Raw genomic sequence first — 26034 nt, 5'->3', positions numbered from 1 at the left:
TGACCTAAACCGGCTTAGGCTTTCACGCGAAGTAAAGGGCTTTTTCTTACCTTTCGTTTCAAGCGCGAGCAATTCTATTGAGTTTTGAACGCACATTGTGCAACCTCAATGGACTGCCAGTTAATAAAGACGAATCGAAAAATACGGTACACCACTCTTTATTTTTCATAAACTCATTATATTATAATTTTTCCTATCAGAAGAATTTGACGCTGTTATTTATATATTTATTATTATGCAGAAGTTAAATTAAGAATATAATATATTTCTTATTTCAAAATAATAAGTAATGATCAAAGAGATTAAAAAAGCGTTGAATGTACTCGTTCGTTCTAACATAACAAAGAAAGCGTGGGAACATTTTTCAACATTCGAAGGGATAATAAGCGTAACAAAACTCGATTTTAAAAATTGTTTGTCATTATCACAATACTTTTAGTGTCATTATCATTGATGAAAAAAATGTAGTGCGTACTAGAAAATACTTTTTAGGGTAAAATTATTTTTATATATATTCTTAAAGTTTTTAAACGATGCTAGATGCCTTGCAACGTGTGCCTTATACCGGCCAGTACTTATGTTTCCTTAGCAAGGCATTAGTCATAGTCTTCTGTTTGCGCTCTCCAAGTGTTCAGTGCTGTTGAATATTCATTATAACGTAAGGTTTTTGTTTAGCAAATAACTCCTGTGCCGCTTGGAAACTTTGTCTTAACAACTAAAATCATGAAATATTAACGAGACTCCTTTTTTACTTTTAGTTGTGAAACTTTACGGAAACGTGGTCATTAACAAGATAATAGGACGTGTGTACAGACTTCAAAACTCCTTCAAAGATGGCGCCTAAATATTTCAAGTCATTTTAATTTGTTTATTAAGTATAACAATGAGCTACTTTTGTGAGGTTACTTACTACTAATAATAGTATCTAGAAGTTTTGTTTAAATGTGTCGGTATATGACAATAAAAATTTACTAGTTGATATATGCCTTTTCGTAGCCACACATTAAAAATACTATCACTAAATTTTAGTGAAGATAGTTAAGGACTCGACCAATGAATACTAATAAATAAGTGTATGTTATTCCACTGTAGGCTACACTCTTATCTTTTATTACGTATCGAAGAAAGTTCAACGAACTCATGCTATAAGAATATTATTATAACCTTACACTGCACTGAATCAGATCAAGACCACGCGATGTACCAATTCGTAAATCTATTTTCTGCCAATCTGTATTGTAATAGATCAAGAGACCGTTTTTATACAAGATGCATCGCTGACGAATGCTTAAGCAAATATGCCAAGCAAACAAAGATATTTTTTTTCCTAATGATTACTAATAATAATTAAATGAAGATAAAAACTTCAAAATGCGTTAACAACGTCCCGACCCAAGGACGTTTATATTTGTTTAATCAATTGTATGAACGCAAATCCGCGAGACGTGTTTATTACGTAGTCTGGTCGTTTCTCAGTAGTATGCGATGCGCCTATATGCAGTGTGCGAGGGGTATTATGTAATAGAATAATTTATTTAGTCGATTATAGAATCTAGATTACTTTTTCGATATACGTTCGGTCACTTGGGGCGAAAAGAGTCGTCTTATGTTTGCATTTATAATTTGATTTAGTTTTCTATGTTTACAGGAAGACTGTTAAGATTATTTTAACTGAACAACTGTGTGGGCCACTTCCACAAAGGTGAAAATTAATTCGTAAACAAGAAAATAGTACATTTTAAACATTGTATAGTCAGGTGTAATTATATTAACCTGCATTCTAGTGCTTCAAAAATGTTAGGTCTATGCAAAATACCGTATTATGTTGATTTATAAATTTTTAAAGGATATTTGCGCTATTATAAATAATATCTTGAGACATCTTTTATTACACAAATATTAATGTTATAAAAAATTTCTATTATTTTTTTACGTCTAGATTTATTTTTGCTTCGGATGGCGTTAACAGATTCTGTGGTTGTTAGGGTGGAGGCCGCAAATCGCAGATAAAAAAATACAAAAACCTTTTTTATTTAATTACATCTTATGGTTTACATATGTATTGTATGTATATTGAGTAGTCGTAACGCGGGGGTCGGGATTTGTGATCGCGGAATCAATTCGCGGTGATATATTCTTGGGTATAATTCACATTTGGTACAGTTTCCAAAGGATGGGCAGCAGCATCATCTGCGTACCATAACACGACACAGCGACCGTCAATCCGCCTGCTAAGCGTGGTGATTATGGTATATCTCCGCATAGATGTCTTTGAGAGCGGCCTATGCCTTGCCCACTATCTATGGGCTAAAAAAGCGTACCAAGACATGAAGACATACAATTTAAATTAAATAAAACAGATATTCATTTATGGTCATAAATAATACTTGACTAAATGACAGATTTGTTTATTAAAATTATTAAAGTTGTTTTAGAGTAGTGCAAGTTATAAAAAGTCAAACAATTTCTTAGGTTTCCAGATATGTGCTTGGTGATGGTAATTAATCTTTCTAACACTTTTAGAACAGAAATACAATAAAATAATTCAAAGTTATAAATAATTCGTCGTATATAACAAGTTTGGGAACTAATATTTCAACACCTGCTCTTTAAATGAATAAATGGAACAGGCGTAGTTAAATAGTTGTATAATTACATCTGTAATTGTAAAAGGTCCACTGGAAAAACGTTTAAATTAGAATTATTTATAGGATAGTGTCTCAACTGGTTTCTTAGTAAAAACTAGGAGTGCAAAAATAACAAGGAGCATATTGAAGCTTCGGTCACGTATCAATTCAAGTAACATAAATCTTATATGGTTAGATTATGTCAAACAACTACGAAGAAAATACAATACATAAAAACGATGTACATTACTTCGACCAAAACGGTAATCTTAATCTTGTAACGGTATATTAAAATTATTTCTTTCTTATTGCAAATATGTGCAAGTTGCATAAAAATTATGAGAATAAATTGTCATATCTTTCATAAAAGATGGAAAATACCTAAGAAAAAAACTTGACGTTTTCAAATATGAAAATTGTTTTATTAATATGAAAAAATAGCTGAATTAGCCAAAACATTGTCAAGGTTTACGATTAGCATTACATTTGGCAGTACATATTTATTTGCATCAGTTTGTATGTAATTCTCAATACCGTCTGAATTTTGGGATTCTCTGAAAATAATATTATTTACTATTTTCGTACTAAATTAAATACCCAAGAATGCAACGTAAAATACACAAAAAAAATGATTAACAAACAACATGAACTACGCAAATTTTTATATAACATATGTACAAAATGCAGCAGTGTCAAAAGCACTTTGAATAAAACAACGGTTACCTGTGTACCCATTTGCCTTAATCTGCAAAACCTGAGCTATTTCTCCATTCCACCCCAACGTCGGACACACTATATACATTTACATACGTCATTCGTTCATTTAATATTTAAACCAAAATAATAAACATCACATGTATAACGGTTTCTTATTTTTATGTCAGTATTGATAAATTCATTATATAACTTTTCTACGATTATTTTATATTCGGTACGAAACGTGTTGATACATTTTTTTAGCAATTTGAATTCTTTCTCAGAAAGTAGATAAAGCGTTGAAGTGTATATAGAAATTTGCGGTAATTATTTGGTTTAATTTTCAGGAGATAATCTTTCAATTTCTACTTTCTTACGAATAGTTGCGCACGATTAATCTAAGACGATTAGACACGGACGCCTAGTTCCTGTACATTAGTCGTGATCCGAACGTACTCAGCGAAAGTTATGGCTCAACCGTAAATGTCGGATTATAGTGACGTCTATATATCCTGAGTATCTCTTTCATGATAATGATAACAAAAATTAGGGTATTTCCATTCATGTACATTATATGAAATTCTGTCAAAAATGTTTTTCTATATTTAAAACTGACTGCCTCGTACTATTACAAACTTCGCACTGTTAAATTAATGTATTAAAATAAAATGTATTTCATAATTATAAGATAATATATTCAAGATATTTATACACATTATTTTAGGTTTCTAAAACGTTTTTTTATTGATTTTGACTCCTAATGTTTGACAGCAGGAGCGTATCAGACAGCTGTTTCAATTTACTATTTTCCTCACATTTTTTAACTTTTTCTTTCCATTACCAAAAATTTTATTCAACTAGCAGTCGTTACATTTTTGTGCAAATTGCGTTTTCCTTTTCAAAATAAATATTATTTGATGTCCTTAAGACTAATAATAATTTATGATACCAAAACGTGGTCGATATAAAAAAATTATAAACAAAGAGTTGACATAATATTGATGAGAACTCGTGATTACTTATGCAATGACATTGTTATAATAACAAGAACAGCGATATCGTCCATGTAAAGGCTAATTAATGGTACGATCTGATATTTGTTTTTCAAAGCAAAGATCACACAACACACAGTTATTGCGTTTACTTAAAATAACAATTATTATTAAAGGTTGTTCATTTAATCACTTCACTTATTTTCTTTTTTCACCATCTTTCGGGCCTACCACTTACAGTGGGCGTCTATCGGCTAAAAAGAACAGCAGAAGAAGAATAAAATAACCACTTCTTAAAATAAAAACCTACTTTCAATTTTAATCTCACTTGAGGGTTCATTGAAAATAAACCATATGTTTTCCTAATTCTTCAATGCTCCATTTTAAATTTTAAATAAATTAGAAATTTTGCTTAGCCTTACATAATATTTTTAATACTTTTCATTAATTTATTACGACAATAATTACGATAGTATTAGAATAAAAATAGATTAATAGTTTGTAAAAATAGAGTAATAGCAGTTCTGTTATTTTTCATAAATTTCTAGGTTGTCCGGTATGTATCAATTTATATATGAGCTAATCGTTCCAGAAGCAAATATTTCTCAGCACACGAAGATGCTACTGTGAACTGATATTATTGTTGACCATTCTATATGTGCATATTACTATAAATACGTAGTATGTTTATTAAACACATATACAAATTTGTTAAAAATATTATCGATTCACCGATATATTTGCATAGACCGGAACATCACTAAAAAGGGACTAAAATTCGGCTACGAAATAGCATAACAGTCAGAATATAGGATACTATTTTGTTATTAAAAGGCAGATTTTTTAGCAGAATTTCGTTTCTTTATTTATATAATCAATGCCGTATATACCGATTACTTATTCTGTGAAATCGACTTTAAATATTTATTTAGTTAACGGCAGCAACGTTTATAAATATCAGCTTAATAATTTACTGGAATTATCAGAACATAGTATGTAAGCGTTAAAAAGGCATTTTAAAGTAAATGGTTTAATTCTAAAATAATTAATTAAAATCTGTAACAGTACACAAGAACGCATTTAAAAAAATTCTACGTCAAAGCTTCGCCGCGGTTTTATTTTGCAGACATCCGCATGGCATAATATCATTATGATTAAATTTATGAATCATTTAACGGAATGTTGGTTTAACTTGTCCTTCAAAATGTAAGTAATATGTAATATGAGTAAAGATAGTTACATAAGCCAAAATGTTAGTTACATTTATAAAATTTAACTTTGAGCCTACTATTTCGATTTAGTATTACTATAAAATCTTGAAGAAACATATACAATATACATTAACGTAGTAAATGTTCATTAATGCCAATAATACCTTGTAAAATAAAAATAAACAACCACATACCTTACAATGGAGATAATTGCCATAGGTACGACTTGAAGATATATTTTTTAAAACAAAATCTATTTAATAATTCACACCTTAAGTAATATCACTTCAGAAGTTTCTTCAAAGTTCACTCACACAACCAAAACGTTCTTCTCACAAAAATACATGGACGATCGATTGCACGTCCACCTCAAAACGATTCTCGCGCTATACTAACTAGTTATTTTGTCGGCATCGTGGTCGGAGCAGTCTGGACGGATACACGCTTTTGAGTCAATAAAAACGAAAAGTTTAAATACCTCTATATCCATTTCTTTTTTTGTTCAGTAGTATGCAAAGGTAATTATCAACAAAGCAGCAATGTACAATGATATATAACTTCCAACGTTATTACAAATATTGTATATTGTAGGTATTGCCGCCTAAGATACATAGTCAGGCAGTATTTGTCGCACGTGAACAAATTCGATTTAAGAATGAGATTATAAGAGGTACTTAAGTGAAATTGTGGAAGATATAAATTCTCATACTTACATCGTTGGCCGTAGGAAATTATTTTCATATCAATATTCACCAGAGAATTAAAAAATAAATAACATGTAGCTGCTGATTGAGAATGACGTAAGTGAGAATATTTGCATATTTTCAGAGAAGCATTTTTATGAATTATTATATATTGAACATACATTTTAATATTATAAGTATATTATTATAAAAGAATCTACGATAAGTCACTGTTGATTATAATATTGATACTAAAACCAGCTTGTGCATGTAGTAATCGAACTTCAACTGAATTTTACTCATTGCAATTTGATACCCGCATATACTTGCTAAGTCATTAGAATATGGGCTTATTTAACACCTAGGTGCATTGTAAGGTTGTGAGAATATAAATAGCTTGGATAACATCTTATTGCGAATTGACATAAATATTATGATAATTTTACTATTGCAAAGGTAAACTATTGTTCTCATATGTTAAATATGACAGGTTAAATTCATTATTGCAATTAATAAGTAATATTAGCAAATAGTGTAATTAATATTTAACCAAGTACATTGGTATATTGTTAAAAATAAAAGAAATAGTTTTCAGATTTTAAGTCTATAGGGACATAATGCGGATGTTCAACCCGTATTTATTTTTGTAACGCGGAATTAACGGCCCGGAAAGGAATTACTTCAAAGGAAGGATTGACCAAGATCAATTAAACTATCATTATCATTTACGTATCAGCTGCAGGACGTCCACAACTGGACACAGACTTTCCCATGAAACTCCAATAGAATCTATTGGAAGCGGCTTGCATCCAGCGTCCCGACGATCTAAATGAGGTCATTTGTTAACGTTGTGGGTGGTTTTACGCCGCGCTTGCTATTCCATGGTCTTCGCTCCAAAGGGTTAAGACCCTAGCGGCTATCTGTTCTGCGGGCGAAGCTGCCACTTTAACTAGCCAATCTGCTGGGCTATGCCGATTACTTTCGTTCTTCTCCGGATGGCTTTATTTCTGATTAGATTTCGTAAAATTTCCCTAACTTAAGGTAAACTGTGCTTTGGCATAAAAGTCTATTAGATTAGACAGATGATAATTGATATAGTTCTTAGACAACGCTATAGAAAAAAATAACTCTTTCTTTCTATGAAATGAAACTTATTATTTCAAATGCTTACATTTACATTTTAAACGCCTCGGCCTCCTAAATAGAAAGATTAAAGTTATATATTTATTATTAGTACATTTGTACAATAACTTAACTAATGATCTGAAGTAATAAATATAATATTTTTTTTTAAATTTCAAAAATACGAGGATTATTGTAATATTAAAAGTAGACAAAAACACTTCATAACGCTTAATTTATGTATTGAACATCCTACTTTCTTTAAAATAGTTGATTAAGTCAAAGTCAAAGCCAGTATAGCTTTATTAAAGAGGTTCATTACAATAAGCTATAAATCGTTATAATCGTATCGTTATATCGTTATAATGGTTAGCTTAAAATTAAGTTTACTTTCGTAACGCATCGCCTACTAAGAGAATTAGCAAGAAATTTAGAAGGGGATGTTTTTTTTAATATGATGTAATATAATTTATTTCATCGTAAACTAACTTAATATAGGTTTTATGAGAATAGATCCTTTATATCGAAATTTAAATTTATTAATTACTCACCTAACTAAATACAAATAACTTAGTTTTAATAGTTTAATAGCGATAATATTGATAAGGTTTTACTTTTTGTTTTAAATCACATACGATGAGTTTTTCAGATTTATTTCCGAGAGAAAAATAGACGGAATGAGAAGAGGCGAGGTGAAGGTTCATTGCATTTACTAGTCGAGTGAGCGGGTCACTTCCGGGACATAGGGAAATGGCCAGGAATCAGATTACCTACAACACCGGCCATATCTATTTTCCGTTATGTTTTTTTTATATGTTAGTAATAATGTTTTAAAAGGAAAGGTAATTTCTTTTCTGTTACATACGATTCTTTTAACTAAAAGAAATGCCTCTTACAAATAATTTTAACAATGTACATTTCGCGTATATAAACTATTTCTAAAGACTTACGGCTAAGACGCATTTTATCAGAAAATCAGACGTAAATCGATTTTTTCGAAGAAGTTTACTCGAAAAACACCACTTTACAGATGTGACGGTTTTATCTGTGCAACATTTTTCTTATTATAAGCTTCAATCTGACAACAATTCAAAACTAATGTTATCAAGTAATATTTTGATTACTCGATATATTAAAAGGTGCAGAAGATAGCATGTACTGACATATCACGATTACTCTGGAACCATAAGGCTTAGAGACTAGTAATTTGGTAAAAATATCTCTTTTGTCGGGAAGAGATCTGGTAAAAACTTTACGAAATTCTAGCCGTAATAAGATCGTGGGCGTAATTATTACGTTCCCGAAGCAGGCGGGACAGCTCGTATAAATATATTTGTAATATTATCTAGATAATAACTTAGGGACAGAAATACGCAGTACATTAAGCAGTGATAGCCCAGTGACTGGATCTTTGGCCCCACTATCTTAACTCATGTAATAACTTAATACTAATTTAGTTGTAAAATGTGCATCTTAATAAAATAATTTATATTTATAATCTTCGATAAATTTTACTCGTATTCCTGTATATTATAAACGGCATTATTTTTCATTCTACATAATAAAAAAAATTACCCCTAAAACCTAGCATGACGACAATTTTTTTTTCTTTTTTCTTTTATTTAATTTGTTCAGTACAGACCAATAAGAAATTACTTATCATTGTAAATTACATTTCAGTTTCTGTTAATAGCCAAACAGCAAATTATATATACTTTGCTATAACAATATAACTCAAACCACTTGTATAATCATGGCAATTAAAATAAGACTGTAATGGGCATAAAATCATTGTTGGTTTTTTTTTTGAAGTTTGGATATGAGACATTATCATGTACATACATAGGGTAACAATATTTAATTTAACTCAACGTGGAGGATCGAACAGAATGCATTTTTAATGATCTCATAAATAAATGTTCTGCCGTTAAATTTGAAACATCTGCCCTAAATTTTATTTTGACACCTGTTCCACGCTTCAGTTGGCACTTAATATATTACATAAAAGGTATATATATTTACTATCGCAGAAAACAAATAACGGCGTTGTAAATTCTACTATAAACCAGCTTTTAAATAACTTGTAAAATTTGTGTTTGATGATATTAGATAAATAAAAAAAATCAAATAATATATACATTACTTCAAAATTTCATTAAATTATTTTAGTTTGATTAAGATGTTATTAATTCCAGAGGATAGTTAAGAATTACAAACAAAATCACTAAAAAAAAATTACTACCCCCACAAGTTTCTTGTTAGTTCTTCTGAGTAGGTGGCGTGTTACGAACTAATGTAAACTTAATTCTAACCTGACCATTATAACTGCTTATAATGATCTTAAATAATAAAGCTATTATGATATTTACAATAACTTTGCGCACAGTAACCATTATTTTCTAGTTTATTTCATCATTCCATGTAAAGGCCTCTTCCATAAGTTAATACAAAATTATTTTATAAGACATTATTTGGAGACGTGGATAAGATTTAACGACAGTTTTCTCGTGTTAATATTTCCATGTTTTGTATTTAGCTTAATTCTGAACCAGAATATTGCCATTAAAGTGTGTGATGAATTCGATTTTATGAATTTTTCGATAAATTTGTTTGGTGCGCTAAGTAGTCGCCAAAACTGGTTATTTCAAATAGATTCTGCATCAACGGATTTTGCATCTAAATCGTCTAATAGATATTTTTGTATGTATATATATATATGCCTTTCTTTCGACATGGTCCGAGTCATAACATTTCATCATTCTTTTATAACTTTTTTAAGTCAATAGTTTTTCTTGATCTGAATTAAAGGCCAAACATGTTTCTGTTTGTCAACAGGATTAATTAAATCCTTCTTCCCCGCTTCTTAACCATTTCTCTTGCAATCTTCTTTGATAGAATTTTCAATAAATATTAGTGTTATTTCTACATATCGCAAACGTTGAAAATATTAGTTTTTAAAACCAGTCATTGAAGCCAATTGCGTCTTTGTTTTTTATGAATTCATAACTAAGATCATACGAATTTTTTAACGTCTTTTTGTTTATCATGAACCATTATTGTCTAAAACCTCTAGTCTTTGTATATAATCGAAATGCTTATCGAATTGATTCTGAAGCAAAACGTCTCACTCACGCCAAATTGCGAAACGGAAATATACATCTGTCTACATTTTGTAACAAATGGTCGGCAACGGAGCCGTATATGTCAGCAACTTTAAGGTTTACATCGTTTATAAGCGAACTCAAGCAACGTTCCGGGTAAACCGCAGCTCGTCAATATGACGAATATTTTAAAGTGAATAGGAGGTCCTTGACCTTTCAAGGTTACGATATTAAATGCATTTAAACGTATTCCGTCGTGTGTGAGCACATTAGTTAAAGCATTGCATTATATTCAAATATAGTTTCCAATATGGTATCAGGAATGTTATTGTTTCGTGTAGAATTTTAGATAATTAATTTATTAAAATATTGATTTTGTGGTTTATATTGATGTTATACCCTTCGACCATAGACAGAGCATTGTAGAAATCCCTATTCCGTATGAAATCAAATCAGGAGTGAGAATATCTGTAGAAGAGCGAAAGGTACCGACATGGATCAGTCAACCAACTGCATAGAGCGCAGAAACGATGGCTGCTAGGACCCTTAGGTTCCGAAGTAGACACAACGGACTAGAAAGCGCAGAGTAGGACCCACAATGTAGACAGACGTGCTTGAAAAGGTCATCTAAAGACTTGATGTAGGTCGCTTCCAACCAGTACTATAAGAAATGTATGCGGGAGGCCTGTGTCCAGCAGCTATATAGGGTATAGCTGAAATAATGATGACGATGTGTCGACCCACTCATCATCATGTTTAGAACGAAGAATTCAGTCGATATGAAACCATATTTGTATGTCCTATTTAACTTAAAACGTACCTTGTTATAAAACTACCAAAAAGGTCATGGGCTATATATTTATGTATTCAACAGTTTAATAACATTAAGATAAAGGAAAAGGAAATAGGTCATATGAAAGAAGAAGTGGAGACTTCAGTCTTGTCGCGAACATCGACTTGTTACAGTCCATTCCATCCATTGGATGGTAATCAAGTGGTAGAAGGAGTTGAAAATTCAATTTAAATAAATATTGAAATATTTTGTACTATTAGTACTTAAATTACATGTCATAAAAATAACTACATACATTAACTTACACAGTATGTATTCTACTTTTATACATTTGCTATATACTATCTGTAAAATATTCAAGATTCTATGCCTAATAGACTTTGGAACTAGTAAATAATGTCTAGAATCTTGAAATTATATATTCACTTATTTGACTCTTGAGTCAATTAAGAACCAGATAACCAATTAACAACCAGTATATATTGTATATCCAGTGGTAACGAACAGCATACATAACAGAGATATATGTTTTTACATATTATATCTTATATCTGTTTATAAAACAATTACTCTTTTTAACCTTTTTCTAATAAACATCTATCGAAATATACAGAACCGATAATATCACTTATTGAATTGTTCACACAAAGACGAAATGACGTTTAACATTTAATTTTATATTCTACGTATTGAGAATGCACGCGTGATATCATCATAAGAATGCCTAATAAATTGTTGCCTTGACTACTCGATGTGACAACTTGCCAAGTAGTTCCACATTACCATCATGTTTACTGTATTTAAAACATTTTCAAGGTTCGCTTAACAAGCGGAAAAATTAGGAAACAATGGTGTATCAATGGACATTTAACGTGGGTTGCTGACTAAAAATAAAAACAACAATGTATATTTTATTCCGATGAATATAAAAAGAGACTAGATGTATACGTTTATTGTTATTTTCAGTGTATTACATCTCACTCTCAAAAACTGTCAATCCTTTTTTTGCAATAATAAGGTTTTGGACGAAAAGTTTTTAAATACATTATAACTTTAATATTAACTACGTTTACATCATACACGATTGTCAATACTAGCTTTAATAGATAGTTTATATTAATTTTTTTTTCAATACATCCGTAATGTGAATAACTAGAGATTAATTTTGAAAAAAAGTAATGAAAAACCTCTATTGTTTAATATATATATATAATAATATAATATTTTACCCGGAGGTTGCTATTATCAGCTTTAAGATAATCGAATGCAAAATTAGAGTTTTAAGAATAAACTAAACATTCAATATTAACACTAATTTTAAAATTTGTCTATGTTATTTGTCGAATATTTATGGCTATACTAATAATATTTATAAGACTAAAATATTTTAGCATAGATATTCGAGAAGAAAAAAAAATGTATTAACCAAAAACTGCAGGATTCGCTGTAATGGCACAAGCTTCACGGAGCAATTAATGTTTATATACCTTCAAAAATCATATTCCCGTTTTATGAAATAAAATTTGCGTTTTTATGGGTCAAGCTTTACAAAAACTTGTTTATTTGCACATAAGCTTCAATGACAAATGTATTTTTAACGCAGCGAGGTACAGGCGTGGGAAATGAAAGCTCTGTAATTAGTGTAAAAAATCCTTTAACGAGAGTCGCGGTGACTGTCAATAGCCCTCCGAGGACTCGGTCTAAATGTACTCGTGTAGTTCGTCCCCTCTTCACAGTAATGGCGCTTTGATACTGGTCTCGTAACGACGCCTATTTAATTTTTAAGGCTTAGTAGTGTGCTTGTACGCTTTAGGAGTTCATGTCACTAATTGACATTCTCGTAATAGTACTTTCATATTGCATAACAATGAGAAAATTTTAAAAAAATTCTAATACAGTTTGTCGTTGTGTGTAGTAGGTTATCTAAAAGCATGTCATAAATCAAAACACTGCCTTAAAATTATGTAACAAAACTTATAGATGCTTTATTTACATTTTTATGTCGCCATGATCTATTATAACAACGACTATTAGGTCAACAGTATGTTAATTAAATTACCAAAACAGAATTTAACTTATTTATTTTATGCAATGCACTCTATTGTACGCAGGTGACAAGACGGTGTCTCACAGCTAGAGAAACCATGGCGCTTCCTCGTGATTTCTTTCCTGAAAAATTTATGAGTCGTTTTGGTGACAACTTCTGGGCGGGTGCCCAGTGACACACTAGTGACATGGGTATGTCACTAGGTTTTTGTGGGGGTAGATTATAAGGGGGTGGGAAAAGTGATGGTTTACATTTGGACAACGTAATTTTTAAGAAATAAATCCGCACAATTCTTCTTTTTAATGTTTATTGAGATAAATGTTTTATTGTAGTGTATTTTATATCTATTTCAAATCCAAATTTTGCCTCCAGACACTGTGAATATATACTAATAATATATACATTAATATACATAATTATAAAAACAATAATGAATTTTGAAACAATCATTCTTTGGGTGAAGGTTAAAATTTAGATGAAGGCGCACTTATTCGATAAGAAAAAAATATCTCTTACAATTTTATTGAACATTGGTAGCGATTTCAAATGTCTTAAAGTTACCTGTAACATCTTCAATAAAATAAGATATAATTTATATAATTAATATAATTTAGATATAATTGATATAATTTATATCTAAATTACTTATAAGTATAAGTAATTTAGATATAAAAATCAAAATAGGCTATATTTCATTATTTAAAAATAGACCGAGATTGCAGTTAGAGTAAAAAAATACTATATTATAAAATGTGACGTGTATTGAGAGCCTTATAAGAGGCTTTAAATAAACGTCATTGATTGCAAAACTTGTCACATTGAATACATGCTTGCGATTTTATAGAGCTCTTGGTGAAACTGCACACGTAATGTGTGATGAAACGCCCTATTTATTAAATGATGACATTTCATTGCATCATTTAAATTGATTGTAAAGTAAATTAAATTTCTGTATCTGTGTTGTTCATAATTTCACAATTCAATTTTTAACATTTCTGCCAAGGAAATTATATTTAAGTATTTTGTATTTTTGTTGTAGACAAGCTATAGTGTCATTTTTATCCGTAATATTCAGAAGTTAATCGGAACGCAATGAATGTGGTCGTTTTATTTCAAAAGTTATTCAAACGCTGTGAAATAAAGTGTGTTTTACCTCGCAACATGGAAGTATGAGAGCATAGAATGAAGGAGCACTGAACTTTGCCGTCAGCCGAGGTTGTCTTCCCCACACCTGAGGTTACTTACACAGCCATTAGTTCGGACCGTTTATAGTTTCAAGATACGTTTTTAACACGTGTTTTTGAGTCACGCGTCACTTAAAAAATGATATTTTTCGTAAAACATTTCGCTCCGAAATCTACCTCTTTACATATATAAAATACATGATTTTTACAATGACAATCACACATTTCCAATTTTATTAATACTTTATGAACAAAGTCTTCACGAAATATACTTAGATATTCTACATGAATGTAAAAAATTGATTATTATAAAGACGATATTAAAATCTGTTCCGTACTCTTCACTACACGTACATGTAATAGATGAGTAATAATATATGTTTAACAGGGTTCAGTGTCGTTGAAGTAATAGCACGACAGATACCTACATAATTGAGTTTCCGATCGCAATGTATATTTAGTAAGGCAGTACATTGGCGTAGTAACAATATTGGTCGTATCGTTGTAACATTACATTATTGCTTAGAAGTGCCGTTTAATGTTTACACAAATGGACCGTCTCGAGCAAGTTACTAAGACTTTTACGACGGAGTAAAGTGACTATTTTGAGTCCACCGGCGCTACGGACCGTCGCGCAACGCGCCTCCACTCGTCACGAATTCAATCTTTGCCGCGAACCGGTCGTGATAATTAACGAATTAGTTCGGCCATTTAATTAATCATCCATGATTTTTTTTTAATTTGTGAGATAAATAAAACTGAGAGTGTAAATCACGTTTCATTTAGCGATCACTGACTTCCTCATAGGATACATAGCATACATAGGATACCTCATAACATACATAGGATAACCTGTACACCAACAAACCTTAGAGACGAATCAAGAATTCACCTGGTTGAAGAAATATATATGTATATACATATGATTTTATTTACTTATAAAATTTTAAACTAAAATTAAAATAAAGATTTCCATTAAGCTTGTGCCCAAACTGAACCGTAGTAATTCTAATATTGAGCGGTGAAAAGGTTTGACGTCCACTTAGATGGTCTTGTGTAAAAGGTATCTCCGGTAAATTTGTGCCATCTAAGACATTGAAAATATTAAAATAGTTCGTGTAACACATCTCTACGGTTTGATTCTTTATATAGACGTTCCCTAAGTCAACGTCAATCTGAAATCGGATGACAGAGTACTAACTGAAATATAATAAAAAAATTAGACCATTTTCTACTCTTTTTTGATGTGTTAGATATAGTAATAACTTGGTCATATGAATTAACAAAAAATGCTAATTTATTTCAAAATTAGTCAGTTGAAGTATACATTTTTTTCTTTCATTTATTGAAGGGTTATAAAACGAAAAAACAAATGATAAAGTAAATATCATTAACCATTATAATAGAAAGAACAATATAGGTACTATTTTCATATTATTAACTTAATTGAAACAATTAAATACGTCAAAGTAATTATTTTAATAAATGAACATGTATTTTCAATAATTAATTTTGGGGGGTTATTCAATACGTGATCTATAACTGGATTGACTTTAATTTACAGAACACTGTAAAAACTCAAATTTAAAAACAGTGTACGTTATTTTGAAAAGACATTAAGATAATTTTAATGGGTTTTATTGGTAAGTAGGCGTTAAGGTGATATAGTTTGGCGTTATTCCAAGCTTTAAATAGATCTTTGCAGTGTTAGTTGATCGACAACTCATGAATAATGTTTAACCTCCCGGGAACTTGTGTGGACAGAATAGTACATGTCTTATTTAAATACGGATAAACTATAATGTATTAGGAGTTTTCCAAACTAATTCTTGCCCAGATAGGTATCACACGTCAACTCGACACAAGAGACAACCTGTGTTCCCTTTAACATAGTACTAAATTTGAATTACAAGTTTTTATTTAGATTGTTATGTAAAAATATAAAAATTTACAGTCAATATTTCAAAAAAGAAATTTACATTCAATATCAAAATCAATTAGAAATAATACAGAAGAATTTTGTATATATATATATATATATATATATATATATATATATATATATATATATATGCTTAAATATTGATAACTGTACATGCAAGATACTTGACTACTCTCTTAAGCAATATTTTCCTTTAAAGTTCACAAGTTAGTATGTATAACTTGTTCCATCAGGTTTTTCCCTATATTTACCTGTTTGTAAATCGAATCGATTGGTGTCTTGATTATTTTGTATCTTGTTATAACATTTATAAACATTTGGAAACAGGTTTGTTGTGAAATTAAATATCACGTACATTTGAAAGATGTTAAAACTGTTTATTAATGATTTAGCACCGTTTTATACAATAAAGTGCTAAAAACATACGGCCTAGTGATATAAACATATAGTTCAAGAGCGCGATGTTTGAGAGGTTCGTCAATGTAAAGGTGTGCGTCGAGTTCATTGACCACTAGGTCACGACGTCATTAAATGGTCATTTGCTAAATATTTGTAACGTAGCTCTGATTATTTTATTTCATTAGTTATGTCAAAACAATCTATCTTCTATATCCACTATTTACACTGGTCTCACATGATGTATACTTTTACGCACAATATTTCTGTCTGAGAAAGATCTGTGTTTTAAGAGTGATATTACAAGATTAACAACATATCATAACATGCGTATAGATTTTTTATATGTGCATGTATAAACTTTAAGAAATAAACAGCAAAAGAGAGAGAAAAGCGAATTTAGAAAAGTACTTTACGTTTATTAGGTTTTTTTTCTTATGATATCAGGGTTTCAGTTCCTCAGCTGCATGGCCTTTACACGTATTTTAATGAGAATGTAGGGTTTTCAGCTATACTTGATTTCATTGGACATAACATTAGCGTCTTTGAAAATACGATATTGTGGAAAATAGTTGCTAGTTTCGACTGAAGGCGTTTAGGAAAGCGTGTTCTGCCAGGAGTCCATCATAAATCTTTTGTTGCCGGAGCACCAGAGAAGTACACCGTGTAGGACATTCTCACAATAAAAAAAATTATTTCCTACTAGAAGAGTGGTCAGAATTATGGCACCGTAAAGCTTAAAAATGCTACTTACTAAACTGTAGTTAATATAAAATTTGTGTAGAACCCATAATAAGCTGTGCATTTAAGCGACATTATATTATTATATAACATTTCATTTGGCTATCTTTCTTTCCATGAAATGAACGAACTGGTTTCGTAACTTTCTTGTATTATAAAGATACGTTTGTACAGTTACATAATTTTATTCTTATCTATTTCATTAATAAGGAAACTGAAACAAAGAGCATTGGATGGTTACTAATTGATTTACGATCATCTTTACTTATCAAACCTTTTATTTATTCAACTTATAAAATTTAAATGGTTTTTATTCAAATATCATTGCGCCTGACTTTAAATAATGTAATAAATAATCCTAAAATATAAAATCAAAAGCGAAAAACTATTTCTCATAATCGTCGACATAAATAATCGCATAACTGATAAATTTGAGTCCTTTTGAATGTATTAATAATTTACATTTTTGTTCTAAAAATAGTATATTTAAACTTGAAAAGTTTATTAAAATGTTTCATTATGTTTAATAATAAATAATTAATATAATAAATAATTATGTTTTTGACAACAGTAGGACTAAAGTAATTAGTTGAATTGAGTTTAGGGTAAAATTTGCGAAACCTTTTCGTTTTTTCTCGAGGCAGCTGTTTAGGACACGTTCAGCAAATGGCAGAAGGTTTAAAAGGTCTGTACCTTTAACGACCAACCCCTTCGTTAGTTAGTAATATCTGTCTGATTTATAAACATTTCGTTCACTTAGTAAATATAAGATATAAATGTACTGTATTTAGCAATATAACAGCAAAAAGTGTTCACGTTTTTTTTAATATTTCGCTTAATGGTATCGTTCGGTTACTAAGCGTTTTTTTTACTTCAGCAAGCAAATGGTAAGAAATTATATTATTAGAGCAAATCGTAAATCCATTGTTGCTGCGTTATCAATTCTGCTTTTTAAGAGTTGCATAAATTTTATTATTGTTTCTGACAATGCATTTTATGTCACGAACAAGTAAATTGAAACATACGGAAATTATGGAGAATATACAATTTATTATGTAAATCATTCTTAAATGAAATACTTCCGAGAGATATTATTTAACTAAATAAGATATACAAATATACATCCTAAAATATATACCAGTAATGGAGAATCCAGTTATTGATTTGTTTTGATCAAAATAGCAGATAGGTAATCGCATGGGTGGTCTTTTATCTTTTATTTTCCATACATATAATTATTAGTCGAAGTTATCTAGTTTTGTGCGGCAGATGGGTTTTCAAACCTGCAAAAAAATGAAACATTTGACACCTAGTTTTAAAAAAAAACATTAAATTATCGAATATAAATTCGGATTACATTTTTAGAAGAGTTTGTGATCCGAGTGTCTTTGTGTCTTTTCACAGACTGTTCAAAACGGAGCCTTGTGGTTTGCGCCACATGCTGCAATAAACTTAGTTCAATTAAGCTGTTTTTCGAAGAAAATTTTCTTTTAAATTTGCACAAATTCTTTCAGCTTTATAAAATCTTAATTTGAAAAGTGTGGAATTTCTAATCATTTTTTGACATTACATGAATGGTCGCTCTTGAAAGTCCCAGTGATTCTTTTGAGTATTGAAAGTACGATTTTCAATAAAAATGCATTTCATTTATTAAGTCGCCTTATATTCTTTCAAGTAATAATTCAGCGAACTTCGCTGTCAATTATTAAGTAAGGGGTACAGATGAACTGTTAAACAAATGATGAATATTCACCGTCGTTCATAAAAAAATGTATTTTCTGTTACATGTTATTGGTTTAACTCTATAACAAGCAACTTCCCAAATAATATTACTAAATACAACGCACTTACCCATGGTATTAATTTGAATTCATACTATATGGACCTTAATGTATTGAACGGAAACTGCGTCAAGGTATTAAAGATAGATACGTAACTTCTCGGCATTCTATGGATTTATTGTACGAGTGCTGGGTTCATCGCGTTGTAGGGGGAGCAGTATGGTGCTCGAGGCTGACAACCTGCCAGCTTAAGAAAGTCTTTAGCGATGCATTATATTCACCATCACCGACCAAACTCCAGACCTAACTAAATATTTAGTTATCCTACTAATGTTGCTTTGTAAGCACGTTCCATAAATCAATTGAAGTTGTTCTTGACGGGTTATATGATTTTCCAAAGAGACTTCACTCCTTCCGCATACAAATGTCCTAGTAATTTTTCTAACTAGGTTTCATCAAAATTGTGTGGGCTTAAGATATATTTGTTATCCGAATAATAGTTACTTTTGTTAGTATAACACATTTCAATGTTCTTAAAAATAGGAAGAAACAATATAATTTTATTTCCTCTGAAAACTATTAATTGTTTTAGCCCTTTCAATTTTATCACTGTCCTCAGTCTCTTCTTTGGGATTATCTGCCAAGCGGGCATATTAGAGATTCATGTATGTTGCAGATTTTAAACAATGTTTGAACTTGGAAAAATGGCATATCGATTTTTTAAGATGTTTTCCTTCACCGTTTCATCTCCCAATGTTTAGCCACTGCGCTGCGAAATTTAACAATAATTATCAAATGTATTGTTACTTTAATCATTATTGAAGGTAATAAATAATTATGAAACACAAGCCAAGCTCATGACATTGCTATGCTACAAAACAAGGTTTAAGCTAAACACCACCTGCGCCCTGTTCGTTCAAACTTGAACAATCTGTAAACGCTAATAGGAAAAATGACAACCCGTCACAAAAATCACACGTAGACGCAGCATATAAAAGATTTAAAATGTGTGAAATACGTCATATTAATATTTAGTATACTTAATGTCACCCGATATCCCGCTATCCGAGGCGGATGTCTTCAGGACATTACCCTGCCTTATCTGCACTGTTCTGGAGATAGGAGTACGTAATTTGTTATGTTTATTATTTCCTTCGCCGTCTAGGTAAATGGCCGGCAGGATGACATATCGTAAGTAAACATTATCGACGAGAGAATGATGTCGGCATGCAGTGTTTGCTATGCGAGATAATTCAATATTTATTAGCTACCTTATATTTGTAGAAATTACATTTCTTTAGTTCGTATCTTATCATTTTCCCCGTTTTGTTAAAAAAAAAAACTACTAGTAAGTATTACAGGATATTACTTTAATTACAGCACAAATGCGGGCGGCTTCCGATTCGATCCATCAGAGGACCTATAGCTGCAACAACGATGATTTCATGCATCTATTTCTTCCTATACAGCATTATAAAGCTCGTTAATTAAGAAATTGATTTACGCCACATTTTATAAGCTTTTGTATGAATGTGGAGGAATCATATTCATGTAGGACGTATTATGTTAACATATATTATGACAAATTGCAAAAAATATCACTCTAATTAAAATGTTAGTTTAACGATTAGACTTATGCTTCGATAAAACAAATTAATTATACAAGATTATTATTAACATTCATTAATATTGTAACATTATACAACTTTCATTTACACTTTTCCTCAATGTATTAAATACTTATTAGAAAAATATATTGTAATTTATTAATAATTAATATAGATATACCCATAGACGATGTTTTTCATGAATTGATTAAGAAAAACATTATTTATCGCACAGGCAACCGTCGAAGCGAAGACAAAATTTTAATTAATACTGGAGAATCGCCTTGCCTCTTAATTAATTCACAGCATCCGTTCAAATGTGAAATCAATTTTACTGGGCGATATCGTAATTTAAAAACATAAATTATTTATTTTGTATACGATTCTTTATTTATGTTACAACTCCCTTAAAATCTACGATAAAGGTTTCAATTAACTTTTATCGTGAACTTGTATTTACATTAAAACATTATTTTTGCCTTTTTGTTTAATTTATTTCAGTGGACTTTTTTGATTAATCATATGTTTTTCTGGTCTTGCATAGTGATCCTAAGATATAAAATGAAAACTAGCCATTCTGGACAAAACCTTAAACCAGCTTTTAGCATGGCGTATTACAATTAATGCGCAGATGTTCAATCACATAACTATGACGTTAAGGTAAAAAAATTATCAATTTTCTTTTACAAATTCATCGGTTTTTAATTGGATTGTCATATTATTTACCTAAGTTAGGTTCTTTGGTAAATAATATGAAAGAAAAAGAGATCTAGTGAATTACAGCTTCAGAAGTGTATATTGACTGAGTGCTTCTAGTAAATAACAAAATACCAAAACTATATAATGATACGTTATACAGATTAGAGTTGCCAGCAAAAGCAATATTGCGTATTTACAAAGAAAAACATCATTAAATTATTTATCAATCAAAATCTACTACATTAGTTCTATGATTTTTTATAGCATATGTTCATATTAGAAATATAATAGTAGTATTTTTATTCCTTTTCCGAATGTTTACTGAACATTAATAAGAAAAATAAAACAAATATACAGTCCGGTACCTTTTGGCGCTAAATGCTAGATTTACACTTTACCTCTTTGTAGAAAATTGTTGAGCGTTTTTTATTTACTCAATTTCCTCCCGTAATACAAGAAAAGATAAAGTAAGGGAGAGTTTTACGAGATCAAAATACGATTGTGAAGACGTTTATGTAGACGGACGAAAGCAATAGACATAGCCTAGAGGATTTCCAAGTTAGTGTAACATAGCAAGTAGACTGGATGGCCGCTGGGGCGTCAAGGTTCTTTAGCCGAGACGACCACGGGAGAAATCACGAACCAGCAAGCGCAGCGAAGCCTTGGTGAGGTCGTCGAAAAGTGTTGGTTCTACTGAAAATCTATGGGGGAAACTATGTCCACAGTGGACAATCTACGGCTGAAATTATAATAATGATGATGATACTTAAAACGTGTAGCCGAAAATTGTCAGTCTTAAAAATTAAACGTAACGTTTAAATTTAAAATGGATTTAACAGGAAAGTAATTGACATTTTAAATTGTTTGGCACAATAAAATGAAGTTTAGGTATTATAAACCAATAAAAATGATTACCAAAACCTTATAAATAAACACATAATTTCAATTACCGTTAAAAGCGACTAGACGGTAAAGTCAGTTAGTCAAGCGTCAAAATAACCGACCCCCATTATAAAATATACGGGTGTTGTATATCGGTTGTCGGTTACGGCATGATGATAAGAAGCCTTTGTCCAGTGTTACCGCAAGTTTATTACGGTGCAAAATAGCCTTAATATAAAATATCTAAGCCATTAAATGTGGTTCATTTCTGTAAAGCATTAAATATTTATTCTTTATATGCAGTAATAATAAAATTGTTTTTATAAATAAATAAGCAATTTCAAAAACCGTTTCGAACAACTGTTATGTTATTTTTGGGGTTATAAAGAAGTGCCACTGAAAAATTTAAGTTATCTTACGTTTTAGATAGTACTTTAACTTTGGCTACTTAATGTATAAAGTATTAGTAAATATTTGTGACTATTAATACATAACTAATTAAAATTCCTTATGATAATAATATTGATCTTATATGTTGTGTCATGTTAAATTAAATTAGTGATTCGTATTATGAATAATGTTTATGTCTAATTTATTAACGAAATATGGACGATCGTATCCGGAAATACATATTTATTATAAATGTAGTTTATGAGACGCTTATGGGACTAAATTTTGGATATTTCTTGAAAATAAGAAACACAAATAAATAATGTTGATAAATTACTATACACAAGATTTCTTATGCTTATATATTTTTAACACTGAAATGTAATAAAATTAAAAAAACAAAAAAAAACACGTACCAACAAACTATTATAAGAATCCGAAAACTGGTTTCGAGTCATCAAATGCGGCAAAAATACGGGAGACGTAATAAGCCAGATCTTTTTGTCTTTTTAACATGATTAAATATATTGATATTATAGTAATAATTACAAGATGTAGGCGAGAGTAATTATAATTTATGAAAGAGTGGGCTTATATTAAAAAGCTGATGAATTAATTGTTTACGACAGCAAAAACATTGGTAGGAACGAACTTTGCTTACCTACAGCAAACAGCAATTAGTGTACCGGCGCAAACGGGCCAGTAAAAACAAACTTCACTCGTTTTTGGTTCCAGCCACTGTGCGGTATACACTTATTGATTTTTGTGCGTAGTATTGTTATAAATTTTAGATATTTTTATGTCTCTATCACAAGTTTCACATCACTTGACGTCACAGTGTGTGACGAAGAGAATAACTTCGGGTTTCGTTCGCGCGTTCGGACGAGACGTAAACATTAACCGGTCGTCGGTGTCCGACTGATGTCGGGGACGGCGTAAAGTGCGGGTTTCAAGCGTGTAGTGTCAGTTTGCGAAGCCCGTGTAAGCCCCAAACGGCAAATGCGCAGCTTCTAAACTGTTATAGGACGCAGAGTAAAGGCTTTTTGGTTTTGCTGTGTCAATGGTATTACTTTACCCATAATAATAATAGTTTTTAAAGCTATTGTTGTGTAATTCACTTAAACGATTTTAAGAATGAATATTCAATTTCACTGGTGTTCCAATTTCATAATAAAAAGAATAATATATAAAAAAGCAGTTACGTTATATTTTTTTTTACAATTTATCGTTGCTTATGTCATCTTTACTTATTAATTCTTGTTAGTTTTTTTTTGTTTTAAATCTTAAATTATATCGTTAAATACATCTTAGAATACATTCGAGTTATTATATTTTTATTTTCATCGAAATGTGTGAACCTCCGTTTTTTCCCTCGTTTATAAGGTTGAAGCTATAAAGTCTTCTCTTAATATAGTCATCAAACATTAAAACATCATCTAACTTTTATAAGAGTAAGTGTTGAATTTCTAGCCAGCTCTTCGCAGCAGATCAGCTTTCCGAGCTAGTAGCACCAGCTTTAATAATCATATCGTAAAAATAACTAACAGTTGAAAAAGGTATGTAACTACTAAGTTTAATATAAAAATATTGAATTTATTTTCGAATTCTGTACTTTTAAAACGTTGTATGTGTACTTTTAAGGTTAAAAAAAGGTTTAAGGTTAAAAAAAATAATTTTTATATTATCTTCACCCGGGAACTTCGTCGTTAATAAACATATGCGTGAATATTATATATTTCTGCGGTGAACAATCGAGAAAGCAAAATAGGAACGCATAGATGATGTTTTGTAATAATAACTGATCAAACAATATCATGACTGCGAGGTTCCCTTTTTCACACTTTACTTTTTCGAAATAATTCTTTATTATTGATGTATTGTTGGTAAACTGTGGGCGTAGTTTAAGTGTAATATTATTTGTATAAGCAGTCGCTGTATTTAATATAATTTAATGAATTAAACTTGAATGATATCTTCGTTATTAATAATACACATGTATTGTAGGTTGATCAGTAGAGATAGCATAGTAACCTCTAAGAGGTTTAAATAAATATTAAAATTAAGATATTTTAAACAAAAATAAACATTTATCATGTAATTGACAGTTCCATATTATTATTTTATTTAAGAACTCCCTTTTTAACATCTGTTACTATTTAGACGTCGTTGCGTGTGGTGCTTGTATTTTTCTTAACTTGCACGTGCGCTTGGATGCAACTCAATTGTGAGACGCACATTCGGAGTTGGATTTTTTTTGCCATGTATTCATAATGGCTATTTGTAAATATGATTATTTTTGTGGAACACCACCGGTTGTGTTTGTTACTACAGAAACAAGTTAAAACACTTGTGTATTAAATTAATACATAATGTTTAAAAGACAAATTTAAAGATACCTTGTTATATTATAAAATGTACATAGTTTCAAGGGAGTACCGGTAATAAAAAATCCAAAATAATTTAGGGTTTTTCATTAAATATTTTACTTTTAACAATAAAACATTTTGTAAACATAATTATTAATTGTTAAATATTAGTTAAAATATAAATAAAATAAGTTTCGAAATGTTTTACTTAAAAAACAATTGAATTTTTTTAAGCGTGTGCTATTATTTTTTAAAAGTCTCTAAGGTTGCGAAACACTGCAGATAAAATATAAAGGCAATGTAAACAGAGATTAGATATACGCATAACTCTGTTTATCGTTATGTAATAGTATCTACTTCGTAGACAGATTAGTTATCGAGTATCTCACTATGTCAAACGCTGCATTAGATAGGTCATGACTGTTTACAATAAGTTATGGATTAGTTTGGCGTATGCGTACATAATTATAATTGCGCGTTTTAACTCTATTGCCGCACACATGATTAGGCATTTAAGTCCCTGAGAATCGCTAATTGCATTAATATTAACGGCTTATGTTTGGAGTAATGTTAGGTGCAATTTCGATAAGGCTTGCCAAATTATTATTTTCAACTCCGGTTCATTGAAATTAGGTGTAATATCGTAAGAGCTCATTTGCATTCAATTAATGTATTTCATAACCTCCCAAAAATTTAATGATTACAGAAATAATTAAGGTAATGATAAGGTAATAAAAACCGTCTAAAAATTAAAATTACTAGACGTTAAAATTA

General features: G+C 30.3%; 1 protein-coding gene across 3 annotated transcripts in view; it reads right to left on the bottom strand.

The window, feature by feature from the left end:
- Nucleotides 1–23796, bottom strand: part of LOC137926558 (uncharacterized) — a 46036-nt gene extending 22240 nt beyond the window's left edge. Inside the window, exon 1 of one of the 3 annotated variants that reach the window (XM_068770202.1) lies at nucleotides 23556–23796. The gene's annotated coding sequence lies outside the window, so the exon portion shown is untranslated. Of the gene's footprint in view, nucleotides 1–5720; nucleotides 5897–22160; nucleotides 22210–23555 lie in introns of those variants that run through there. The other 2 variants (XM_068770204.1, XM_068770201.1) reach the window with 2 other exon arrangements.
- Between the last annotated feature and the right edge of the window lie 2238 nt (nucleotides 23797–26034).

Source organism: Battus philenor, unplaced genomic scaffold (assembly GCF_028537555.1).
Source record: "Battus philenor isolate CCGP_79_NKW_IND1 unplaced genomic scaffold, ilBatPhil1.0.hap1 SCAF_3, whole genome shotgun sequence".
In the NCBI taxonomy this organism is placed as follows: domain Eukaryota; kingdom Metazoa; phylum Arthropoda; class Insecta; order Lepidoptera; family Papilionidae; genus Battus; species Battus philenor.
The sequence above is the reverse complement of the archived record's forward strand: the minus strand, read 5'-3'. Positions and strand labels throughout refer to the sequence as shown.